We start from the raw sequence: 24,872 nt of genomic DNA on the forward strand, positions 1-24,872 counted from the left end.
TACTTTTTACATTTCGTTTGATAATGGTAAAGTTTATGAGTTATTAAATCTTAAAACCAAAAATGAACGTATAACGTTCGGAATACTAACCTACATAGACACTTGTCTATAGGTTACACATCTTTATAGGCATGAAGGGTTGTGGCGTCAATGTATGTATGTAATAAGTGTTATTTGTGTAATTCAATGTAAATAACCCCACGCTCTGATAAATAAAGCAACTGAGTCGCTATGCACATTCCATTACCTTGAGAACAATATATTACATGTAATTATTAAATAAGTAGACAAATAGACGATTCGAAAGTACACATGTAGTAATTAGTAAAAAGTAATTAATACACAAGAAATATAAACAATGATTGTAGAAGTGAGTTATTACTGATCTAAGCAGATGCTGGTCAGTACTAAGCCCAACAAAATGAAAAAGTGTCATACACTGAAATAAAAACATATATTTACTACTGGATACTTTTTTTAAAGCTTCATCCTTTGCTTTTTAGTCTAAGATAGATAAATAGGATATTAAAAACACCACGTTTTAAATAATGAACTCCATAGATTTAGTTAGATTAGAGATATGTAACAGATTGTTTACCACAGACAACATCACATGTATGTTTTTTGACTCAATCATATCGATATAAAATAAAAGTTTTCCCGGTAAACCGCGCGATGATGTCTATATTTTGTTGACGTGGGAAATGTCAAATGCCATCCGTGCTTTTTGGACGTATGCTAGTTCCTTAAGTATTATATATAACAATTAGGTACATTATAACAGGTTTAAAATAAAAGATTCTATCTGTATTCCTAAATTCCGGTGTTTTATGTATTTTTCATACGCAAAATGATTTCGTATTACATACCAATAAATCATAAGTATGTATATTATATCACGGTTTAGCTGAAGATGAAGCAATTATGAACGGATTACTGCACAATGATCGGAACATTGCATTTCGAGTCAACGACCGGAGTGCATCTGGACTGAAATTAGGCCATAACAAAATTAGCTTCTAAATCATTACGTACGAATTTAATAAATATTAATGTTATTAAATATAATTATTAAGTCAATTGTGTTTCATCAAAATCGAAATGTAATTTGTTTTTAATTTTTGGTTTTCTTTTGTTTATTAAAAAACGAGTCGTACCAATGATTAATGTTTTTCTTGGTTATACAAAAACGCAGGCAGACCGGTAGGAGGAATCTACCAACTCAGCAGATTCCGAAAAGGTTTACAAAAAAAGTATTTATATGGGTAAATAGCTGGCTGATAACACAAAACAAGTGGCTTTATTAAAATAAAACAGGCGTAATGACGCAGATGCTATCGTCCTCACAAACAATGTGCGCATTGTTCTCTACTTGGTTCTCCACATGTGACACACACATATAGTATAATTTCTATATCTATATATCGGTGCTATGGGACGCCAGCGGAGTGCATAAGTTTTATACGTATACTCTTAATGAGATATCACCAACATCCAGTGGCGTTACAACTCTTTGTGGGTCTTGGCCTCTTCCACTCGATTCTTGGTTCCAAGTCCAATTCCTTTCTCTTTCCATCTCCTGCCAGTCTAGTTACACCACAGAATGGCGTCCTGGTTGGTGGCGCTGGTTTCCGGCATTCTGCCCATAACAGTCTATGAGTTTTGCAAAATTTGTCTATTCTTCGTGATATGGAACTATATTTTTTTAATTGGTAACACATACGAATGAGAAAAATGTATGCTCATTTCTTATTCAGCATTTTTTAACGTCACTTTGTATCACTCTCATAAACGAAAACTAATCCGGCAACGCACTTGCGAGCCCTTTGGCAATGTGTGTGTCTATTGGTGGCGGTTCACAGTTTTGTTTCCATTTGCTTTAGTTATATGAAAAAAAAAACACAGATAATTAATGGAACAGGACATATCATATATTATTTTTAGTTTTAGATAGTTATTAATGTTGTTTTTTATATAACTTCTGGTTATGCACTTCTTGCACTCATCATTTTTTATTTATTGTTTTCTTTTCTTACTAGGGTTGCCTGGAAGAGATCGCTTGTTAGCGATAAGGCCGCCCGTTGCATCCCTTATAATTTATATATATTGTGTTATTTGTGTTTCTTTCTAGCAACGAAGTGTGAATAAATAAATAAAAAAATATCGTCTGCCTCAGTAGTTCCACTCAATCCAATAGATATATATCGGAATAACAATGGTATTATCTCACAATATCAGTTCTAAATAGTGAATTTGTTTGGAATTAATATTCTGAATCATGTTACGAATCGAATTGGGTATTGCGTGTAAGAAAAATATTAAGGTCATGAGGTGCAAACGGCGTTTTATTGAGATTTTTCGTAAAATAATTGATGCAATAGCTAGAATGTTACTGTAATTATCCGGTTTAGAAATGTTTGATCACAGATAAGTTTGAAGGATATATCCGATTATAATAATTCATACTAAAATATATTTATATAATAATATACATTCTAAGTTTAAATATGATATCAAAAATACGAATACATTTTTAACATAAATTATATAAAGAATTTAGCTTTAAAATATTTTTTACTACTCTATAGCTTGCTGTATTTTTCGATGATGCTTAAATTTCGAATGGATGAAAACCGCTTTATGGCCGCATAACAAAAGTCGGTCATATTGAATAAAAAAGGTTTTACGCGAATTTTTTTAATAATATTTTGTCAAAAATTTATTCAATAAATGCGCCTCCTAAAACCCATCCTGATTTATTCAAGATTTTTAAATGCACGATTTTACATTTTAATATCTAAACCAAATATAAGCTTCTATTCAAGCGTGACACCTGAAGTGTCACAAAAGTATAATACTTACTTGATTATAGATAATGACAAAAATACATTGAAATAGTATATAGATTTCTATCTATACTATTTCAATGTATTTTTGATGTATACTTGAAATTACACTCAAACCAAGATGCTAATAAAAACCTTAGGAGGTTTTTAATGGATATTTATATTTAAAGTTGGTCTGAAGGACATTCTGTACATTCAAATCAATTCAAAAAGATTTCCACCTCGGATATCAAGGAGATTGATTGAGAGAATATTATTTGCGATATTTGTTTTCAAATAAGTGTTGTTTGATGATTTGCTATTTAAAAAGAGTACCGAGAGTTTTTTACGCCGGATTTTTTTGCCCTCTGTCTTCTTTGCCGATGAGTAGGGATGCCCATTCAAATTTATGACGTGGAATAACTGTTTTTTTTATGAAGGGGGAACTTTGCGTAGGAGTGGGCATCACTGCCCTTATGGTGACATATCATATTTCTCAATTAACAAGTAGCGTATTATAATAAGACGTATATGTTGTAATATAATTGGAATTGAATGATGTTATATCAATAACGAAGTGTTTGTCTGTCGTAACATCCTTCGTATTGTTTGCTTGTACAATGCGTATTATACGCGATTGTCTGACTGGTTTAGCCTTGGAGCACCTTACCTTCAGTACCTATTTTAGTAGAACCTTATTCAGAAGTTAGTTATTTGGTGAATGATCAAATGATAAATGTAGTGTCTCAGTGGTTTATGACAGCAGATTGCAGTGCTCCTGATATTGTAAATAATAATATTCGCGGGATATAAAAGTGTCATGTGAAAGATCTTAAATAATATGGCCGCCCATGGACACTCTCAATGCCGGAGGGCTCGCGAGTGCGTTGCCGGCTTTATTTAGTCAAATGAGATAAAAGAGCATTTACAACAAGAAATTTATGATATATATGTGAATGTGAAATACTAAAAAATTCCTGAAAGGAGAATATCTCACAGAACAAAACCTATGCATTTGTAACTATAAATAAATTTGGATTTAAAATTTAGTCAGACTATGCGGTATTTCCGCTGCACATGTTAAGATGAATTATAAACGATACATGATAGTCATGTGAAATATTTAAAATTTTAGGTGAAAACTAAGTTGTGAATTGTTAATACAATTTTAATATACTGCCCAAGTTGCTCGTACAATTCGTTCAAACAATTCATAGTTGTTGTCCTTTTTGCGTTAGGTCTTAGGGGCTGTATTACGTAAGTACCATTGGGGAGGAGGGGAATCTTTGATTTTCTTATTTGGCGAATACGTCAACAGTAATTATGTAAGTATTTACTTTTTTATACATATTACCCAAAAATCGTCTACGCTTGAAACCGAAATACATTTTCGAAGATTCCTACAACAAATTAATACGTTTATATTATACCTACTTATTTTTGAGAGATTTGCTTACTATGCTGGATATGACTTTAATTCTTTTTCGACAATTTTATTTAAAAGAGAAAAAGGGCATTGTTAGCCCAGTGGTTTCAGCGTACGACATTCTTAGGTCGTAGGTTCGATTTCCAGTCAAACGGTGATGAAAAGCATCGTGAGAAAACCGGCTTGGCTTGTCTTTCAGTTCGACGGCGTGTATCAGGCACAGGGCGCTGATCACCTACTTGCCTATTAAATTGATTGATTATGAAACAGATTTTTCAGAACAAACAATTTTTTTAAAATTCTATAGACGAGGACAGTTAAGGCTCTCAACAACAACTACATTAGTAACGGTTTTTAAGTTATAGTATCTCACATGGGCGTAAAACCGGTTATTGAACGGCCGATTAAGTAAAAATGCTAGGTTTAAAGAATACAATACATATTATAAACATTGGTTCTCGCTGTCTGTAGTCTTTGAGAATAAATTTTTGATATACAAGAGTCAAAATCTTACTATACGCGCAAAGTATGTCAAATCCAATACGTTTATGGTAAGCGAAGTTGAGCGGTTCTATAAAACTTTGTTTTTAATCTATGGAACACAGGCTGACTTGTTAGCAATTAAGTAAATTAATTAATTTCCTAGTATCATTAACTAATATGTATTTGTTAATGTTCCAGATAATTACATAGTTCAAAATGTGATAATACTATCTTTATGGTGTAAAATTGGTTTATTAATAGTGAAATAATCCCGCAAGAAGAGTCTTCAATTGAATATACTGTACAAACGCTATTTTCTCTGGTCTTGGTAATCCTCAGATTTCTTTCTCTGATTCGTGATAAACTCTTTTTTTAATAAGCTGTTGTGATATAAATTAATTTTATTTTACATTACAGGGTAATTTTAGATTTACAAAATTTATATGTTCGACTAAGAAAAACGTAATAATAATATTATAATAATACCACAAAAAAAATTAATACAAAAATTTATTATTAAAAGGAGTCCCTTTAGGCAAGGTTCCGAAGATACTGGCAGCGTTCCCCCTTTGAATAGCTAGACTAATTCTTTGTTCGACCAACCAGCTCTTTGGTCTCCTCTGAATAAGTATGTGATTCGTGTTTTCTGCCTGATACATGCCGATTTTTCGCGATATTTTCCTTCGTTGTACGAGCGATAGTTCGACAGTATTAGGTATCAGTTAGACATTAATTTAGAAAAATTAAATCCGATTGAAATGTTCAATCATGATATAATATTATGATTTCGAAGGGACTCGAAAAATTTCGATACTATTAGACAGCGTATAATGTGGAAAATCGTATTAAGCTAATTTTAATCTATTGTAAACAAAGGATGGCGACGTAACAGGAAAACCATGTAAGGTTTCCTGTCTAAAATGACGACCTTAGATATTGAATATCGTCTGTATTATATATCCGTCACTAAGTCTAGATTAAGTTAATTATAATTTTCCAAGTTTACTTATTACTTTGATTAGAAATTATTCCATTTATTCGGATAAATGTATGAAATGATTACGAACTAAATTTTACAATTACATAGGACATTAAAATTAAAGTATCACCGATATTTTATTTACTTTTGACATAATTTACATTACATTACCAGAAACAAAGAGTGTAATAAGGTGGAAAGGGCCACCAGAAAAAAGAAAGAGAGGCCGCCCATTGCAGGGTGGGCTGACTTGAAAAAGATAATCTTATATTAATCTTAAGTATATAGATATCTTGAAAAAGTTGATTTAGACGAAAATACTCAAGATAGAGAGAGAAAAAGCCAGTTGGAAGGGGACTATACTTTATACGAGGTCCTTGGAAAAACAATTTTACATCTGTATTAAATTTTTGTGTGTATAGTAAAGATGAATTTTTCTGAAATAAATGAGGCTTAATTATTGTAATATACCAATCGCAATGGTATTTAAAAATGAGAAACGTACATGACCTTGCACAACGTATTGATTATAATTATCGGTATTAATTGGATCAATAATTGTATTTTCATAAGGTGCAATAACTCAGCCTACAAATGTTTACTTAAGCATTCAAAGTCTATAGCTATTTGAGCACAGTTCCACCTTTCTTAATTCAGATGTAGCGTATAGTCTTTAGATTTCAATAAATTACGTATCGAATACAAAAAGAATTTTCGTACTACGCGCTAAGCACAGCTTATAATACAGTAAATATATAACTGTACCTGAGTGAAATCCAAAACAATCCAAAATTTGCACATTCACTAATAATAATACACTTATAACTTCTATGCGGGAGACATCACGTGCATTCCGCGCGGAGGTCGACATACTTATGAAACAGTGCTTCCAAGTTCCAAGTTCCAGCTCGCGGATCTACTGCGCGGTTTTAAATAACAGTAGATTTCTATAAAAAAAGCATTATTGTAAGCGCATTATTAAAATATTTGCGGATTATATGAAATTATAGAAGTAGTAGCTTATATATTTACGTCTATTAGTACCTAGATTATGTACTCTTTAACCGATTTACCTGTCTCTTTTCAATATAGCGTAAACATAATTTGACAGAACGAGATGAAAAAATAATACGTTTACTGTTTAAATAATGGTCTTTATGTTTAGTTAAGAGATTACACCTGTCATGACAAGTGTAATCGTGAGAAATTGAGAAAAGAAAGAGACAGATCAGGCTATTGAGAAGATTATCAGCCAACCATGGCGGGGTTGTGTGCACTAGAGTAGCCCGGGATTTACATAAGTGGAGAGCTAGAATGGGTGTTCACAGTCTGTGTTCGGTCACAAAAAATTAATATCTACTGTAATTGCAGTATCTGGAAACATTTTTAAAAATAAATATCTTCTTTTGTGACCTACTGAACGGTGAGAAACCTGAACAAATCCTAAACTGCTTTTCAAGGACAAAAGGTTTAGTGAAAGCCTTCTGGGAACTGGTTCTTTGAGTAATTAGCTAATGAGGTATTTAAAACAGTGATAACGCTCCAAGCAGGTAACAATATATATATTAAATTGTAGGAATTCCTTTAATTGTTTCGTTCCGATATAAATGATTTATGACGCTACTTTAGTGGCTTCTCAGAAATTATTTATTTAAAACTAAACATTCACATAGACTACACATTAGTATTAGAGTTATCTTGTATTTATTGATAGTAATTCAAAGCAGCGATCTTTTTGGACTGATACAGTGTGGACCTATTGATTTGGCTCATACATTCTAATATACCACTGTTCTTCCCAATAACACTTACTCACGAAGGTAAACTTTACTAGGAATCCGGTCGAAGACTTAAAATCGAGGACGTTACACACACAAACAAACAAATGCAAGTCTAGTATTCTTGCGGACGCGGGGCCAGACCTTGCGACATCTTCAATACAGAAAGTCGCCTTGGGATTTGTGTGCTATCTACTACTTTTTTGCGGGGAAGTTAAAAAATATTACATATTTCACAAGTTTTCTTTATTTCGTAATCCTACAGTTAACATACATACAAAAAACATTATACGAAACATGCGAAAGGTGGTATATATAATATAAACAAGGTTCAAATATTTCAGAAAGGAAAAAATCAATAAAAATTATAAGTGTGGGGTTTGCTCGTGATGCAGAATTTAGCGCTGTCAATATCTTTAATATTTATTTAAGCCACATACAAAATTCATCAGTATCACCTTGACGTCCATCGTTCCTCAATTGAGCGTCTCTTAAAGCAGTTTCTGCCGCTTGGCACCACTTTGTGGAACTGCCCACTGAAGTATTTCCGAACCAATTCGACTTAGGGTCCTTCAAGAAAAGTGCGTACCATTTCTTAAAAGGCCGGCAACGCACTTGCGAGCCCTCTGGCATTGAGAGTGTTCAGTGGCGGTGTCCCTTAACATCAGATGATGAGCCTTTGACCGTTTGCCTAAGTATTTGATTGTCCTAAAATGAAGAAAATAAAGAGCGGCTTTACCTTGCTATGAAGCCTTCTAGATCGTGTAGTACGTGGATTATCGTATACATGCGAACATAGCAATTACCATCGGAATGCAGGTCAGTGGTAGGTCATCGATCTATATCCCTTCTAAAGCGTTTTTTACATTACGGTTGACATTTAGAAAATGTTGGCACACTTTAATGAGTTTTTAGTCCATAAATAAGTTATATTAAAATTGTGTTAATGACGTTCTGTATTGAAGCAAATCGGCTAGAAGACGTTTTAGGTTTAATAAAGCAATGTTTCTTGATGCAATTAAACGTTCCGATATAAGCTAAACTTCCAGATTTAATATAAAAACAGCGCAGTAGTGTCCAAATTATTATAGAACATGGAACTGATGAGATTCTTTGATTTTATCATTTCGTGATTACGTAATTACACACACAGATTTACGTACATTACAGTAAATCTCCTTAATACTTGAACGTACACTTTGGTACTGTGATGAAATACGGGTCGTTGTAGTAGTCTGGAATTGACAAATTCGTTCTTTTCACTGACCTGAATCCGCCTCCAACACGTTGCTTTGGATTAAGTCTTTACAATATACTGTTTACAGTACTATAGATATTCCTCCCTGTCTTGATTGCTGTATACAAATGTATAAAAACGTTCGATATGCGGATAAATAATTCGCATTCCGATAAATTCAGTGAAGCGTACACGATGACTCCATCTTTACTGCATTTCTGCCATGACTTTATGTAAAGAACCGTTAATACTGATAAGACAGGTACGAAGATAAGTTCACAATACAGGAATGGGAATCTGTTTCACTAGATAAAACTTAGTACAAAGTAAATAATACAATACGTTATTTGACAGTTGCAAAACATTATATTGTTTTTAATCAGTTATATATAAGCGGCACAGATCAGATTAGTCGAATCGACGATGACAAAGCATGGTTGTCTAAATTCTACTACTTGGAGTTTAATTTCGTTGAAATCGTTTCGATTGAATATATTGGTAAAATATGAAAATTTAAACGTAAAAATCTAAACATTTGTTTACGAGCATTGTACCACACCATGGGATTGGTGCGACGCCATCTTTCAAAGAGAAGAGTTTTGAAGAGATTAATTTTCGGAAATTCTTAATTTAATTTTTATTTTTATGACTTACTCTTGTACTGTGTACGTATGTACGAGGAAAATCGTTTATTATGTGCGACAAACAAATCACGAAGCTATACAACGAATGTAAACTACGTGTCCCTCCTAATATATAATTAACTAAAGTCGAAACTATATTTTTACTAAATTTCATAATTTGAAAATATATATCAGTCTCGTAATTAAGCAAGTAAATTTAATTAGTAATAGTAGGAATAAATAAAGGCAGTGTGCGACGGGAGTGTATCCAGATGACGTCAATGGGAACATTAGTCACAACACGTATTTCGTTTTTTTTTTAATTACGCACACGAGAAAAGCTAAATCTTTACTGTAATACTAGCTGACCCGGCAATTGTTTGGCCGTTGTTTTGCCATGTTTTTGTGCCAAAAAATTAAAGTTTATAATTAACAAAAAAAACATAAGGGATGATTGTAGAGGGGTGAAAATTTAGGGTTGCATGTATTTTTGTATGGTGTATCGTAAAAAAATAAATACGAAACTTTTTGTCTAAAAAATAAATAGAAAAATTAACATTTAAGGGATGAAAGGTTTAGTTTTAGTTAGTTTTAGTTTAGATAGATGTTGTACGATTCTCAGACCTACCCAATACGCACACAAAATTTCATGAGAATCGGTCGAGCCGTTTCGGAGGAGTTCGGTTACTAACCCCGTGACACAAGAATTTTATATATTAGAAAATAATTATGTGGAAACAAATAATTAATAGTTATTTTTATAAAAATATAGAAAACTGATTTTATTAGCTTTTATTTCAGACCGGAAATGAAAAAGCTTTCCCCAAACAATTGATCATTATGCACAGAACTGTAAAAAATATATTTAATACCATAACTAATATTATACATGTTCTGATGTTAAGTCATATCGCCCGCCTATGGAAACACACTGCCAAAAGCCTTCCGGCCTTTCTTGAAATTTCTTAAAAAAAAAAATACTTCAGTGGCCTGATTTTACCAATGGCTGCAATTGCCTGAAAATCGCTCATTTACGGAACGACGGACGTCTAGGTGATACGGCTGGAATTTCGTATTGGTCCGTTTCGTTTCGTCCGATGAAACTCAGCTGCAGGTCAGAACTCCAACATCCAATACTTATTCTGTTTAAGGAATTGCTGAAGAACATATTATTATATTTGACTCAGACCCAACGTTACCACAGATACAGAATATACAAAAGATTATCGTAGCATATTGACGTCAACATCACAGGAAACTTAATTACGCATTAACTTGTTCTGATGACGTAATTAGTACTGTAATAGTAGGAGAGTGCAAGTGTAACTTATATGTATCAAGTTCCCATTTAGGAACTCCGAAGGCTTCACTTCATCTTCAACTAAAGTTTTCAAACGGTTTCAATACGATATATTTATATGTCTATTGTATTATCCATAAATAAGTCGTATTTTTTATGTTCTATGATCCCAACTGTGAATAAACATAGATGACAGAATTTATAGTCTGGTAAGTCTGCGACTGTTGAATCTACACATTATTATCACAAAGCATTTTCTTTTGGGAATTAGTGAAATGTGGAATCGACTATTCACGGGGGAGATACGACCTAAAGCTATTCAAAATTCGATCGTACTCCTCCATCAAAGGCCACTAAAAATGGGTGTCTATTTGCCCCCCTATTACATATAAAAAAATAATAATAATCATTTTACTACTAACTAGAATACTAATTAGAAAATATCATAACTGTCCGTGCCTACTATAAACTTCTTAGCAAATCGAACAAAGAATAGTAATGCAATTAAGGCTTAGCAAATTTTAAGCCTTCATTAGATAATGTATACAAATAAATAATAATTATTGTTAATTAAAATCAAAATTATTTAAAATCATAAACGTACCATCAAGTAAGATTCTTTCCGTTTAACTCTTTTTATACGAAATAGCTAATAAGCCAGTAAATACTACTTCTCATATCACGTGGTTAACTGAATATGAAAGATCTTAAAGCCAGGTTATCGCACTTGCACTTTAAAACTAGAAGTTGATTCCTTTTGAACGATTTCTTGAATATAGAACTATATTTTTTGAATAGAATTTTTTTTCCGTGCTCTGTGGCAGCAGAAGCACAGATGCACTATACGAATATAAAAAAAGAAAGCTATTATTAGATACTCCACATACTATGGACGTAATTACTTAATAATTAATTGATTACACTATTGCAACATTGCAGGGCATCCCGTATTTCATTCCGTGACTAGAAAGGTTGTATAAATGATGCCATACATATATTATATTACATATATCTGTATCATTTTATGTATATAAGGAAGTAAATGAATGTCTATGCTTAAATGCATTTAGCCAATGAAATATCATCTTGTTTACGAAAGTTGTTATGTAATCAACATGCAGCAGAGATTAAATTTACTTACATAAAACTTTTATATGTTTCTTACACGATAAATTATAAGTAAAATTTGAGAAATAATTTGGTATTAATTTAAATTAATATAGGACAGTCTTGTGGTCAAGCCACTAATAATTACAGAGTGAAGGCTTTATGCCTAAATACACACAAATAAAAAGTCTTTGAAAATTGTAAGACAATTCAATATTTAGGGGTCTTGAATTATTATCAATAGAGCTCTGAGCTCACAATTTCTTAGCACATATTATTCGATAGATTTATCTCAGTATAAATATATATGCGAGCCTTCTAGCATCGAGAGTGTCAATGGGCGGCGGTATCACTTAACATCAGGTGAGCCTCCTTCCCGTTTGACCCCTGTTCTATAAAAAAAAAGTTTTAGTAAATCCTGTTTCCTTGTGTTTACGCCACGATTATAAAGAAGTATAAAGTCAGATTAGCTGCATGACTTCATTTATAAATGTAACTATATCATATAAATCAGTGTTGGCCTATTGGCTTGAGCGTGCTATTCTCATTCATGAGGTCGGAGGTTCGAGTCCCAGCTGTGCACTAACGGACTGTCTTTCTTTGCGCATTTAAAATTCGCTCAAACAGTGATGAAAACATCGTGAGCCTTAGACCCAAAAAAGTCGTGTAACACATCACACAAGGGGCTGATAGACTATTTGCTAATGAGATTGACAATAATGATGAATTATGATTAAGAAGACATCATGGAACATTATGATTTAGCCTAACTTAAGACTAATAATTAATATAAGTTTAACCAAATTTACTAAAATATTTTGTTTAATCCGGATATAAGGGATATAGGCCGGCAACGCACCCACTAAAAATGGGTGTCTATGGCCTGCGACGACTGCCTTTTTGGGCGTCGCGCAGGCACTTTTGCCCCCCTATTTGATTAAAAAATAATTTATTTCTACACTACTTTTAGTCTCTATTAAAGGGAAGACACTCTGTTGTTGTGTTCTATTAAAGATTGACAATTGATAAATCTGAGGTCCAAACTATAAAGGCTGTAACGCAACTGGCCCATGAGCAACCGAACAAAAATAATTATATTTCCCTGTCATCAACGTGATAGGAATGTGAGTGGGTGACCTCGGTCATGACTGCGGTGGAATTTACGCTTCGGACTTGAGGATAAATGCATGTTTTACTCGTCTTAACCTCGTGACCATGCACACTGCTGGATGTTGCAGCCCTATTGTAAATTAAAAAAAATAAAGGTAACTTTTGGAGTAGTAATAGAATTATTAGGAAATTTCTTAACAAAATATCGTCTTTTAGCACAACAGCCTTATTAATATCCCCATATTAAGAAATTCATAATTAAAAAAAAGGTAAGTTTTGAACAAGTAATAAATGTTGATGAACTTTAGAGATTGGGAAATATCTAAGTTCAGTTGCAAGTAAAAAAAGTGTGAGTACACATGTCAGAAGTGAAATGTTTTGTATATTTATTATTAATAAGGTAAAAGCCCCAATAGATGATCATGTACCAGTATATGTATTTGTATATCTATCGCACTATTTACAAACTGTATACGTGTGTACATTAAAAATCATCTGCGTTTACTGCCCAAAACTTTATGCGACAGAATAGCCACCTTAAGTGCTAATATGTAACTACTAAGCGAATAGATCAACCAATAGCGTGTATTTTTTCTCGACCTCTCTTTCTCACTCTCTTTTAATCGGTCTCTCCCTTTTCTTTGAAACGCTGCACATATTCGTGACGTTTCATCCGTAAAAAAAATACCCACATGCGCCTAAAGAAGTTTCACTTCAAAACACCCCAATTAGTAAAAATTTAAAAGCGCGTAAACTGTCAAATACGCTTTCTATATATGTTCTTAATTGTTTGGCATTTGGAAAAAAGTGAACGAAACTATAATTGATTGTGAGCGAGTTAACCAGTTAACATCATGGCAAGACTAGGTAAAGTTTAAGGTTAGCCAGGAAAAGGGGAAAGTGAAGGTTCGTTGCACTGACCGCACCTGTAGTCTCCAGACAGTTTCGTAAATCAACCCAGCCTCTGAATGCCGTGACTTGTTTTGTGAATGTGTTTTCACTTTCTTTGAAATGTTTGCCGTTTTTGCACAAGCGGTGGGCAATTAGTATTTAAAATAAAAACGTGTTCATCCATCATGGACATCTGAATCTTTTATTTTAGTAGATTAACATATTTTTTAATATTATATACACAAATAACGAATTACTTAAGAAAATGTTAAATACCTAGTGGTACATTAATAAATTATCATATCAAATATCGTTTAAGAAAAGAGCTTAGCAATTCTTAAAAGGCAGGCAACGCACGCGAGCCTTCCGGCAACGGATACCCCATATCAAGTGAGCCTCTTATCCGTTTGCCTTCTGTCATATACAAAAATGTTTATAAAGCACTCAAATAACTCGATGCCCTGAAAAAATCTAAGAAGCTAGTTGGAGATTAAGTTTATTGATAAATTAGCGAAAGTTGAAAGTTTATAATTATTTTAATAACATTAAAATTAATCACAGTTTGTTAATCCTAAGTATTACAATCTTAAACAACAATCTCAACCTGTCCTCCGCTGAAAATACTACAGCTAGAAAACAAAACACGTCGATATAAGGGCAATGCGTTGTTGTTGACATGAAATGCTGAAATACCACTGTCGCGGAGGACATTAAAAGATCAACCAAATCTCAAGAAGGGGACTTCAGCCACATGTCAGTCCCCTAGATCTGGGCTTCTGGGAAGCGGCAGTCAGCGTGTATCGGGTGAGAAGGATTGGTTTTGCATTCCCTACTTGCCTCCAAGTCATAAAATCTGATAAAAGCCAAGGCTGACTGCAGAAGGTGAAAAAAAGTACCGTTATCATGTCAATAGGAACAGGCTGCCTGCCCACGACACAGGTAATCCTAGTGCACTTTTTCTTTTGGGTAAACATCATGTTTCATTTTGTGTAATAAAGTGTTGTAAGATTTTTGCCAAGCCTTGGTTTCGATCTCTGATTCCTGTATGTTTTTCTGTCACGACGTGCCTTTGTGAGTTTTAGCTTCTCTACAGAGTCGACACGTATCGCTGCTATGACTCCAATCCAGACTGTATTTTACTCTACGTGCTGGTATGTTTGGGTTCCTCAATATTTTCCAGCGCCCCAAAATGATTTTGTACATCGGACGATGAGGACTATGTTAATAATTTTAAGGCTCTTACTCAAGCGGAAACGTGGGTCAGGAAACTCGTTAGAAAGCAATATCAATATTGGTATTAACCATTTAAGTCTTCAGGTTTTACTGCAAGGTCCCACAATTGATAGCTTGACCCTCCATTAGCTAACCTAGCCTACAACCTTCTTCGTACCTACAAACTGAATCTTTTTGTTTCTTTAATCTTGTTACTAAGCTATGTCTATTAAGTATAAAAAAACATTTATTGATGTATAACATGGTTTTAAAAGCTAGTGCGACGGCATCATAGATAAAATTATGACTGTTATTTTTGGATTTTTTAAGTCGATATATACTGATTGATTTACCTGAAATGGTTTTTAAAATATTCATTACACTGATTTCTGTATCTCCTTCTTAGAAGTATGCGTACAGTATAAGTTTTTGACAACAAACAGAACCTCTCTTACAGATTTATTAGCAGAAACGGATCCCTCAGAAACCTTCATAATAGTCCGAGATCCCACTGCAGGATTGGTGCGTTCATCGAGTTTTTGTTTAAAACCAAATTTTTATGATTATTTATAATTAGGAGAATATATATTTACTAGGTTGCCTATCAAAATTTGGCTGCCATTATTTTTAATTAAATTATTTTGAATTGATTTTTGGGAAAAAATTACGTTCATTTAATTTTTAAATAAAATAACGTCTACATCACGGTAATTATTATGAAGATTCTAAAAAATCACGGTTGCCGTTGCGCACATGGCCGCACCTCTTTGCAGCCAAGTGTAAACAGGCATGATTTCGATATATTTATACGTTTATAACGGATATCTATTAATTATATGTCAAATTGAAGCTATTTTTTTTCTATTAATTTTCATATAAGGTTGCCTAATTATATCTGGCCGCAAATAAGGGTTGCTGGCGGTTAAAGATGATAAATATTTGAGGTAGAGTGAAAGAGAGTTAGCGCGTAACGTCATTTGTCAGACAAGGACAGCGGTTGCCGACTGTGCGACGCTTTTGAGTCCTTATGACAGCCTAAATGCAGTACTTATTATAAAACATTAACCTCGGTAACAATTAAAAAAATGGTAACTATGGCAACGAAAGCGTGACCGCTCCATTATAATAAGGTCGCATTACTTTTTAAATTATTGTTTTAATGTTATTGTAAAAATTAAATATTGAACTGTATTTAAAGTACAAGTATGGTATTTACATAATATTATCACAAAAGAATACATAACAATGGGTATTATGTTTAAGTGCAAGATAAAGGCATTTTGTGTTTTATCAAATAGTATTAAGATATTATGATAACTCCAAAAAATTGATAAGAATTTTGGAATAGTTTTGATCCTTGTTTTGTTTTATTTTTATCTTTTTTTTTGTTTCGAATGCGTCTAACATTTAAATAATAGTGCATTAGAGGTGACTATAATTATAAATACAATCGTATTAAAGATTTAAATGATCTTCTAATCTTTCTCCCAAAAATTCTGCTAAATATTCACAATTAAAATATGTAATGCTTTCGCATTTTAATGGGAAGGGAGCATAAGAGGAAAATAAGAGAAATAACTAATCTTTATCCCTTATGGCACTGGTAATAAAATGAGAAAGTATACTGGAAAATGAGAAAGACGAACAGACCATTGGAGAATAAGAGCTAGAGTCACGGTACACGTGATTATTAAATTTTGTACGGTTATCATAAGTACTAGCTTTATGTATATTAACTTAAATTTAACGATTTTTGTTGAACAGGTAGCGACATCTTGCCACATTTTGGCACGCATATACATTGATAATTATTAAAAAATGGTTTAGCAAATATAATAATAATAATCATTAACCTTTTTTCCTATATATAGAATATACCTATAAATAGAAATATATATACAATTTTAACAAGTCAAGATGCAGCCCTTTTCCCGGAGAAAACCTTTCCATCTTTTTCCTCCATATTATTCTATTTTTTTCCGTCATCGTCAAATTTTCGCTTCAATCTTGTCGGCGCATCGCTCTTTTTGACTGACCATGTTTTTTGTCCTTTTAGACCATTCGGTTACCGTTTTTGACCATATGACATCTGTATAGCGGGCTACGTGACGTAATCGTAACATATATTATGTTTACATCTGTATTTATCTTTAAATGCGGCTTTAATGCCCTATAATATATGATGTCATAAGTTGCATAACAGCCTATCATTATATCTGACATTAAGTTATATGTTTCAGAAAGTTCATGAAGAGATGTTATCACCAAGTGAAAATACAAATTTTACCTTACGAGAAGTGAATGGTTGTAATAATGTTACAAGTGTTATAAACTTGATTAAAAATTGCCTGCCAAATTATAATGACAGCTCAGGAAAATGAAGTTTTGGCAAGTAAGTTTAGTAAGTTTTTCGGGTGTTTCTTGTAAGTCTCAACTTATTTCGTTAACGCCCAAACCCAAGAACCTATCTCAATCCATTTTTGAACATCTGAGATAGACATCTTAATCCAAATTTTGATAAACGTGTGCCAATAACCAATGCAGATGCAGATAGGAGATTGATCGACTGTAACCTGTCTGATCTCTGATTGTTTTCAATCTGAGATTGTGGATACATTATATTGGGTTTGGGCGTAAGTCGACAAGGGAACGCAAGTTAATTACAGCAAATAATAAGTTGGGCTGTAAAGGTCGTAGACTTAACAAAGAAAAAATCTTTTTTTGTGTAAAATTTGATTTGATTACTCAACTCAGCCTTCCAGTGTGATAAAACGATTATAACGGTCATACAAATTAGATACTATTTTTATAGTACGATTTGTCTTTAGTATGCTTCAGTTTTTGCTTTTATCTTTTCATACGATTCGTACAGTTACACGAATACTCTTCAATGAACTTGTTTCAAATACGTCCACATTCAAGATTTTGTCACAAAAAACCTTAACTTTCGATTATGATTCAGATTTCAAAGACTATCATCATATAGAATGAAAATAACGCTTATGATCGGTAACGTGACCCAAACCATAAAAGCAAAGGCAAAGTGGGTCACACTAAAGGCCCTGAATTCAGAAATTTGACTCTCCAAATTATAATAAACACTAAATAAAATTAGGTTATAGGGTCAAGCCCTATACAGCTGTATATCTATGCTTTTGTCGGTTTTTAGGTCTAAGCCTCAGATTTGGTGTTAAGACTTACCGAGAATTTACCTACGTATTTGTCATACGGCAGCTAGCACGCCGCAGTTCCTAATTACGTTTTTTCCACATACGAGCAAATGTTGGTTGAGCATATTGAAAGGAAAATGGTCATGGATGGAATACATGCAGAGATGCTAATCTTATGATCTGAGAAGTAAAACTGAACTGACCTGATGTGGGAAGAACCTGAAACAAAAAAGGTTTTATTATTATTCTGGTAACAATTGCGTTATGTAATGCAATTCGCACATCGTAACACTTGGAGATTAAACTTTAATTAAAATTTAAAGACAAACGATTGATGATGTGTTTACCTAAGATATACTAAGTGTTATATAGAACAAACTAGCGGATCCGACAGACGTTGTCCTGTCTACACGTCTTTAATTTCAAAATTTCAATTTTTAATAAGCCATTTTGATGAAAATTATTATTCAAATGTTATGACAATATCTAACGATCCAGCACATGGTCACACACGATATAACACAATGATAACAAAACTTTTTTTAAATTTCGGGACAGACTAAAATTAAAATTCGAATATTATTTAAAATTTGACACTGCGATGGTAGCGCCGTCTGTCGGATCCAATGTAAAACATTCCAAAATCAACAACAACTAATAAATTGAAAATTAATTAAAAAAACGTCCAGCGGACAAAATTGTGAATCTAAAACATTCCCAGATCCCCTTGAACACACACAAAAAATTTCGTCTAAATCGGTCCAGTCGTTTAGGAGGAGTTCAGTCACATACACACGCTCACAAGAAATATATATATTAAGATTTAGATATGTATATGTTAATTAAAGATTTTTGATTATAATCGGATTTTTTATTGTTTTTTAAATAATACATAAATTCTAAAAAAAATTCCATTCTTAAAATTAAACCATTCTGAAATTAAATTAATTGTGGTAATATATGTATGTAATATATGTTTTCCGGATTTTACTGATGACTTTTCAGAGTGCTATACTATTAATGAGCCCAGTATTTATACAAGTAATAAATATATAGGTTAATATTTTGCGGTGTCATTTCGACGGTTACTAAGTATTTATCATAATTATAATAATTTAGAGTAAATTCAAAACACATGCATGTTCACAGAAAAGTAAATGTTTGAAATCATAGTCTCCGATCTTTATAAAACACCGGCCAGTACAGATTTTTTTTTCGCCCATGGCGCAGGCTGTAGTCTTTCGACCATACCGCCTAGTCTTTCGTACTAGTACAGATAATTAAGATCAACATTAGTGTATTTGTTTTTAAAAAAGGAAAAAGTTTGACAGACCAAGTCACTTATCAAATATTTTGTAAATTATTTTAAACCCAACTGGCATAAAACAATAAAAGTTTTAAAAGCTTCTAATAAGGAAGCGATGCAAATAAAGAAAGCAATGTTTTGCCTTTGAAGGAAGTCACCATTGTTCGATGTTCCTCTTTGAGATAATTATTGCAATTGACTAAGACAAATGATTGCGCACCGATTGTGTGAAACTAATTATAATATTTATGTGAGAAGCTGTCTATGGTTATGCGTGTGTACGATTCTGTGAAATAATTTATATATATGTATTTGTACTTTTAAGGGATTGGGTAATGATGTGCTAATTTACGACAGTTAAAAGTTATAACTAAACAATCCAGCTAATATGTTGACTTAATATAATATGACCCCTTGGGGCAGAAGCGTTCAAAATGAGTCTCTATCCGTTCCGTCTTAAGGCTTATGTTTCAGCTTGCTACAAGTCTTTCCGGCTCACTTTGCCTCATCTGTACGGCACCAGGTTTGCTTGGGACGGCTACACTTTCGCTTTTCTTGCTTCTCTCTGCATATCAATAATATTAATAATGATTGAGTATTTTGACAGAATTTTAAATAACTATTCATTAACAAATATTTCATCTTATTGCTACGCTCTTTTCTTCTCTGTTTTGGTGATCAACCTTCCTGTGTCTGCGATATAATTTAGTCTCTAACGCCCGAACCCAATAATGAATCCACAATCTCACATTGAAAACAATCTGAGATCCCAAACCCTACGAAGACAAACCATTTTTGGCGACGGATGGAATGCAATCTCTTCGCTCTTTACACTCATATTTGATAATCAATATAAACCGAATAAAGTAAATAAAACAGTATACATTTATATGTCAAAAACATATCAAATAGCTTTTTAATTATTTGAGTCACAAGTACAACCCATAGATGCACTTTTCTTTACTATAAATCAAATTACTACGTTAAAGAGTAAATACGTTTTGCTTGTCACACAAAAAGTAATCACTATAAACTGGTGCAATTAATGTCAAAATGCCATTAATCATACATGTTGCATACAGATGCAATCATGGTAGCTGGATAAATTGTCGGTCCAAAGTCCACAATAACACACCTCAATAACCATTAAAAAGATATCTGTTAATCAGATATGTCAAGAATCTATTTTTAATATATATATGTAAGTATTAGGAAAATTCTTAATAACGCAAGGAAATGCTGTACTGTAAAAAGTCTTATTAATAAGTAATTAAAGTTTAAGCTAATTTATTAAAAAGAATATTTATCATAGGTAAGTGTAAATAAAACAATTGCCATACAAAAAAAGTTTCCAATAACACTACTACAGTTTCTTATTAACGGGTCTCTGTTCTTGTGTTAGTAATACGTCACTTCAATTGAGTAGGAATATAAATTATGAAAATTGTTGACGTCTATTTTTAATTCTCCTGTTTCGTTCTTTTGGGTACGTTACCAAGCGTAGATTTTAGGATTTTAAAACGCTTTCTATAAATCAGTTACAAATCGTATTTTGCGTAATGATATCGTGCGTAAAATGTTTAATAACTCATTGGGAAGCTTAATGATTCATTCATTTCTCTTGTCAATGAGATAACATTTCTCAAGCGATTCAAAACCTTATGTTTTTAATATTAAACATAATTTTCGGTTATATAACATATATACAGTCAGCAAAATGAATCACGTAAATTGCTCAAGTTACATTTCTAGGTCATAATGAAATCCGCATTCAAATATTCAGTATATATATAAATTCCGATATTAATAATCTCATTAGAAATGCAACCTAATACCAGACATTATCAGTATGTAATAAAAGTTTTATTTACATGGACCCCCCACGTCTAAAAGCCCTCTCCAAGATATTCAACAATACTTTCGCCTGCCGTCATCGAATTTTGACCATCTGACATAGGGCCGGCCTCTGGATCGTATTACCATGGCACACTTGCTGTTGTTAATAACGTTAAACAATCTTACGACTACGGAATTGAGCTGATATTTTTTTATAGAACAGGGGCAAACGGGAAGAAAGCTTTATGTTAAATGATTTAACGTAAACGTAATTACTTATCTCACACACTGTTTTATTCAATCTTGATTTTTTTAATTACTCTTTAATATCGGTTTCAATATTTGTAAATATGTGAGGAACATGTATACTAACAATACAATAATAGACCTGCATAGTAGTTTTATTCTAGGAATACATTGTCTTCACATATAATTATTTAACTAATGTATACAGATTACAGATATTGTAAAACCTATTTTAAAAGTGTGGAGTTTCTTGCCCATTCTTCTCCACACGAAACTACCTTTTGGAAGGGGCAACTAGAAACATTTTTATATTTTATTTAACTATGGTCATACGGTGGTTTAATTGAAATGATTTGACTATGACTTTTGTTTGTTTTGATCTAGTACTAAAATATTCAATGTGAGAAGATTTACAGTTCGGTCCTCACCCGACAAAGTTACCAAACAAATGCTATTTTAAAATCTAATTATAGCTACAGATACCGCTAGCCAGTAACTTTTAAATAGACTCCAAACAATTCGAAGAGCTTGCTTCTATTGTCCACCTTCAATAAGACTGATTGCATTTCTTCTTAAAATATTACATCTTTGTTCACTTAAATCTTTAAAATCAATTAATAATTATGACAGATAACACACGTCGATGTTATCAGCGCGCGCATGTTATCAATCAAATCGATTTCATAATACTAGAAAGTGAATGTTCGAAAAAGTTAAAGAAATGAATGGATGAATTATCGACTATTGAAAGTATTGATTACATAGTTTATGTTACTAACTGTATGCGATTGACAGTTTTATGAGTGACAAGTTTTTCTTTACATACCCTGCTTATCAGGCGCGCATTCAGGCAAATCTGTCGAAAATCTTGGCAGCAGGGGAGTGGCAAATCTTCCCTTACAAAAGGGACTTAGTTCTGATCGGACGATGACTACTCCGGAAAATATCCTCATGCTATTTATTAGTGTGACGAACGCCGCTGCACCAATTCGACTTAGGGTCCGTCAAGAAAAGAGCGTACCAATTCTTGAAAGGCCGGCAACGCACTCGCGAGCCCATTTTGAGTGACCATGGGCGGCAGTATCACTTATTATCATATCATATATATAATATAGAACTGATATGTTTTATTTATTTGTTCAAAGTTGATGTTCATTACAATGAAGACGCTACCATCATTCATTGTATCTACAACCCAGTATCTCTCTTGATGTGATTTGCTTCAAAACCAATGTAACTCGTATTGACTGTGGTTTCAAAACGTGATTATTTAAAACTGGAGCAACTGCGTGCCACACCTTTAATTGAAAACTCTCTTTGTCTTGACCGAGATAAATAACAAACGCAACTACTTACAATGTTACCACATTATCTTTAATAACTGAGTTTAGTAGAGGATTTTTTGTAACCTCATAATACGCTATCAGATAATAATATATCTGCATTATACATAAGGTATAGATGATCAGCTTTGTGTGCGCAAAGTAATAATTAGAGTTTAAGAGCCTGGCTTTTTTCTGGAATCTAAGTCAAAGTGGTTTGGAAATACTACAGTAGACAGCTGGTTCCACAAAGTGCTGGTGCGCAACGACTGCCTCAAATGAGCCTCTGTTGTGGAACGCATTGCATTCTGCCTCGACTCTGAACTCTAATGTAAATGTGGTAGAAGTTGCAGGAATAGGCATCTCTAGGCAACTCCAAGGGTTTAATCCCTTCGGAAAGAGATTAGTCGAATACGGCAAGTGGAAGTAGCTGGTACTAAGGAGCTCTTGCCCAGAGATGAGAACAGTAATCCAAACTACAACAACAGTAAGATGCAGAGCTTCGTTGAACTCTCTTCTTTAAATACGGTCAAGTGGAAGGAAGAAGCTGGTACTAGGGAGCTCTCGCCTAGAGGTATCCGAGCAATTTCTCAGAACTCCCAACAATAGTTCATTAATAAATTGTATTGAAAAGTGTCAGATTGAATGAAAAGATTTTAAAATAGAGGCTCACTAAAACCCTAGTAAAAGGTTTTATTTCAAAATAATTGTTTCCAGGTTCATCCACCCTACACCGGTAAATCGTGACCAGCATATCAAGTGACTTGCAATAGGTATTGAAATGCACCACATTCCTACATCTCTGGTCGTTTACTTATACAGACCTATAACACATTGTGTTTTTACATAGAGAGCGCAAGATTCCCCTAGCTATATTTCAATCTCGCCGCAATGTCGCGTATAGGCAACAGATAGATTAAATTATATCTGTGCATAGTTATTTATAAAAACAACAATCCTGTCCTAATCCTATATCGACAAGTATGCATAACCACTAAATTCACGCATGAAACAAAAAACAAACAAGATGTTATTTACATAAGCCAAAGAAAATGTCATAACAAAAATAAATGTGTGCGTGTACTAGTATACACACATAAGAAGTGAAACATTTTTATGACCTTATTTTTCGAAAATTGAACTTCTACATGCATCTTAACAGAAATTGGTTATATAAAGATATATTAGATGAACAAAAGACTTTTATAATCATAGACGCATGTGTATGATAATGGAAGCCTCTAATTCATATACAAATAATACAATTATTTTATTTTACCTTATACTACTAAGATTATTACAGAATTTAATTTATTATTATATTTTATATTTTTTTGTTATTAATGTTGGTAAACATATATTATGTTAGTTTTTTTTTATGGTTAAACTGTTTAACTGACTACTACTTCACTAGTCGGCCTATCATTAGTATATTTTTTTAATCAAATTAGGGACCAATAAAAGTCGGAAAAGCCTCTTCATATTTCCGCGCGCGAAACTCTATGGACAGATTTAAACAGAGACAAACAAGTAGTAAGGAAAGACTCGTAATAAATAATAGTATTATTTCTTTAGGCTGCTTAGGCAATATTCTAAAAGCGTACGTAATTGATTTGCGATTCCTTGATTTGCATGACACATAAAATAGCATTGCTAAAGGAAAATTCGCAAAGGACAAAACCTTCACATGGAAATGTAAAGAATTCTAATTATTCATTTTGTTTTGTTGCTTATTCCTTAACTTTAAGCGATGTCTAATACGGTACCAGGTAAAAATCGTCTTTCGAGTTTTTTTTGGGCTACATGCAGAGGTTCCAAAAAGTTTATCATATAGATACTGGCGGATTAGAGGGATATCTCGAGGCCAATCCCCTACCTTCTGGGTTAATCAAGTAAAAACCCTTACAGGACTTACCATCACCCAGGTGCCGTAGAGGCTTACACAGAACAGGGGAGAGTGGAGATTTTTTAGGACCAGAGGGCTCGCTAGTGCGTTGTCGGCTTTTTAAGAATTCGTACGC

General features: G+C 33.0%; 1 protein-coding gene across 5 annotated transcripts in view; it reads right to left on the reverse strand.

The window, feature by feature from the left end:
* Nucleotides 1-24,872, reverse strand: part of LOC111002141 (ephexin-1) — a 70,672-nt gene that overhangs the window by 39,092 nt on the left and 6,708 nt on the right. For 4 of the 5 annotated variants that reach the window (XM_045629086.1, XM_045629084.1, XM_045629085.1 and 1 more), the window contains exon 2: nt 18,345-18,360. The gene's annotated coding sequence lies outside the window, so the exon portion shown is untranslated. Of the gene's footprint in view, nt 1-6,478; nt 6,575-18,344; nt 18,361-24,872 lie in introns of those variants that run through there. The other variant, XM_045629083.1, reaches the window with a different exon arrangement.

Source organism: Pieris rapae, chromosome 8 (genome assembly GCF_905147795.1).
Source record: "Pieris rapae chromosome 8, ilPieRapa1.1, whole genome shotgun sequence".
In the NCBI taxonomy this organism is placed as follows: Eukaryota; Metazoa; Arthropoda; class Insecta; order Lepidoptera; family Pieridae; genus Pieris; species Pieris rapae.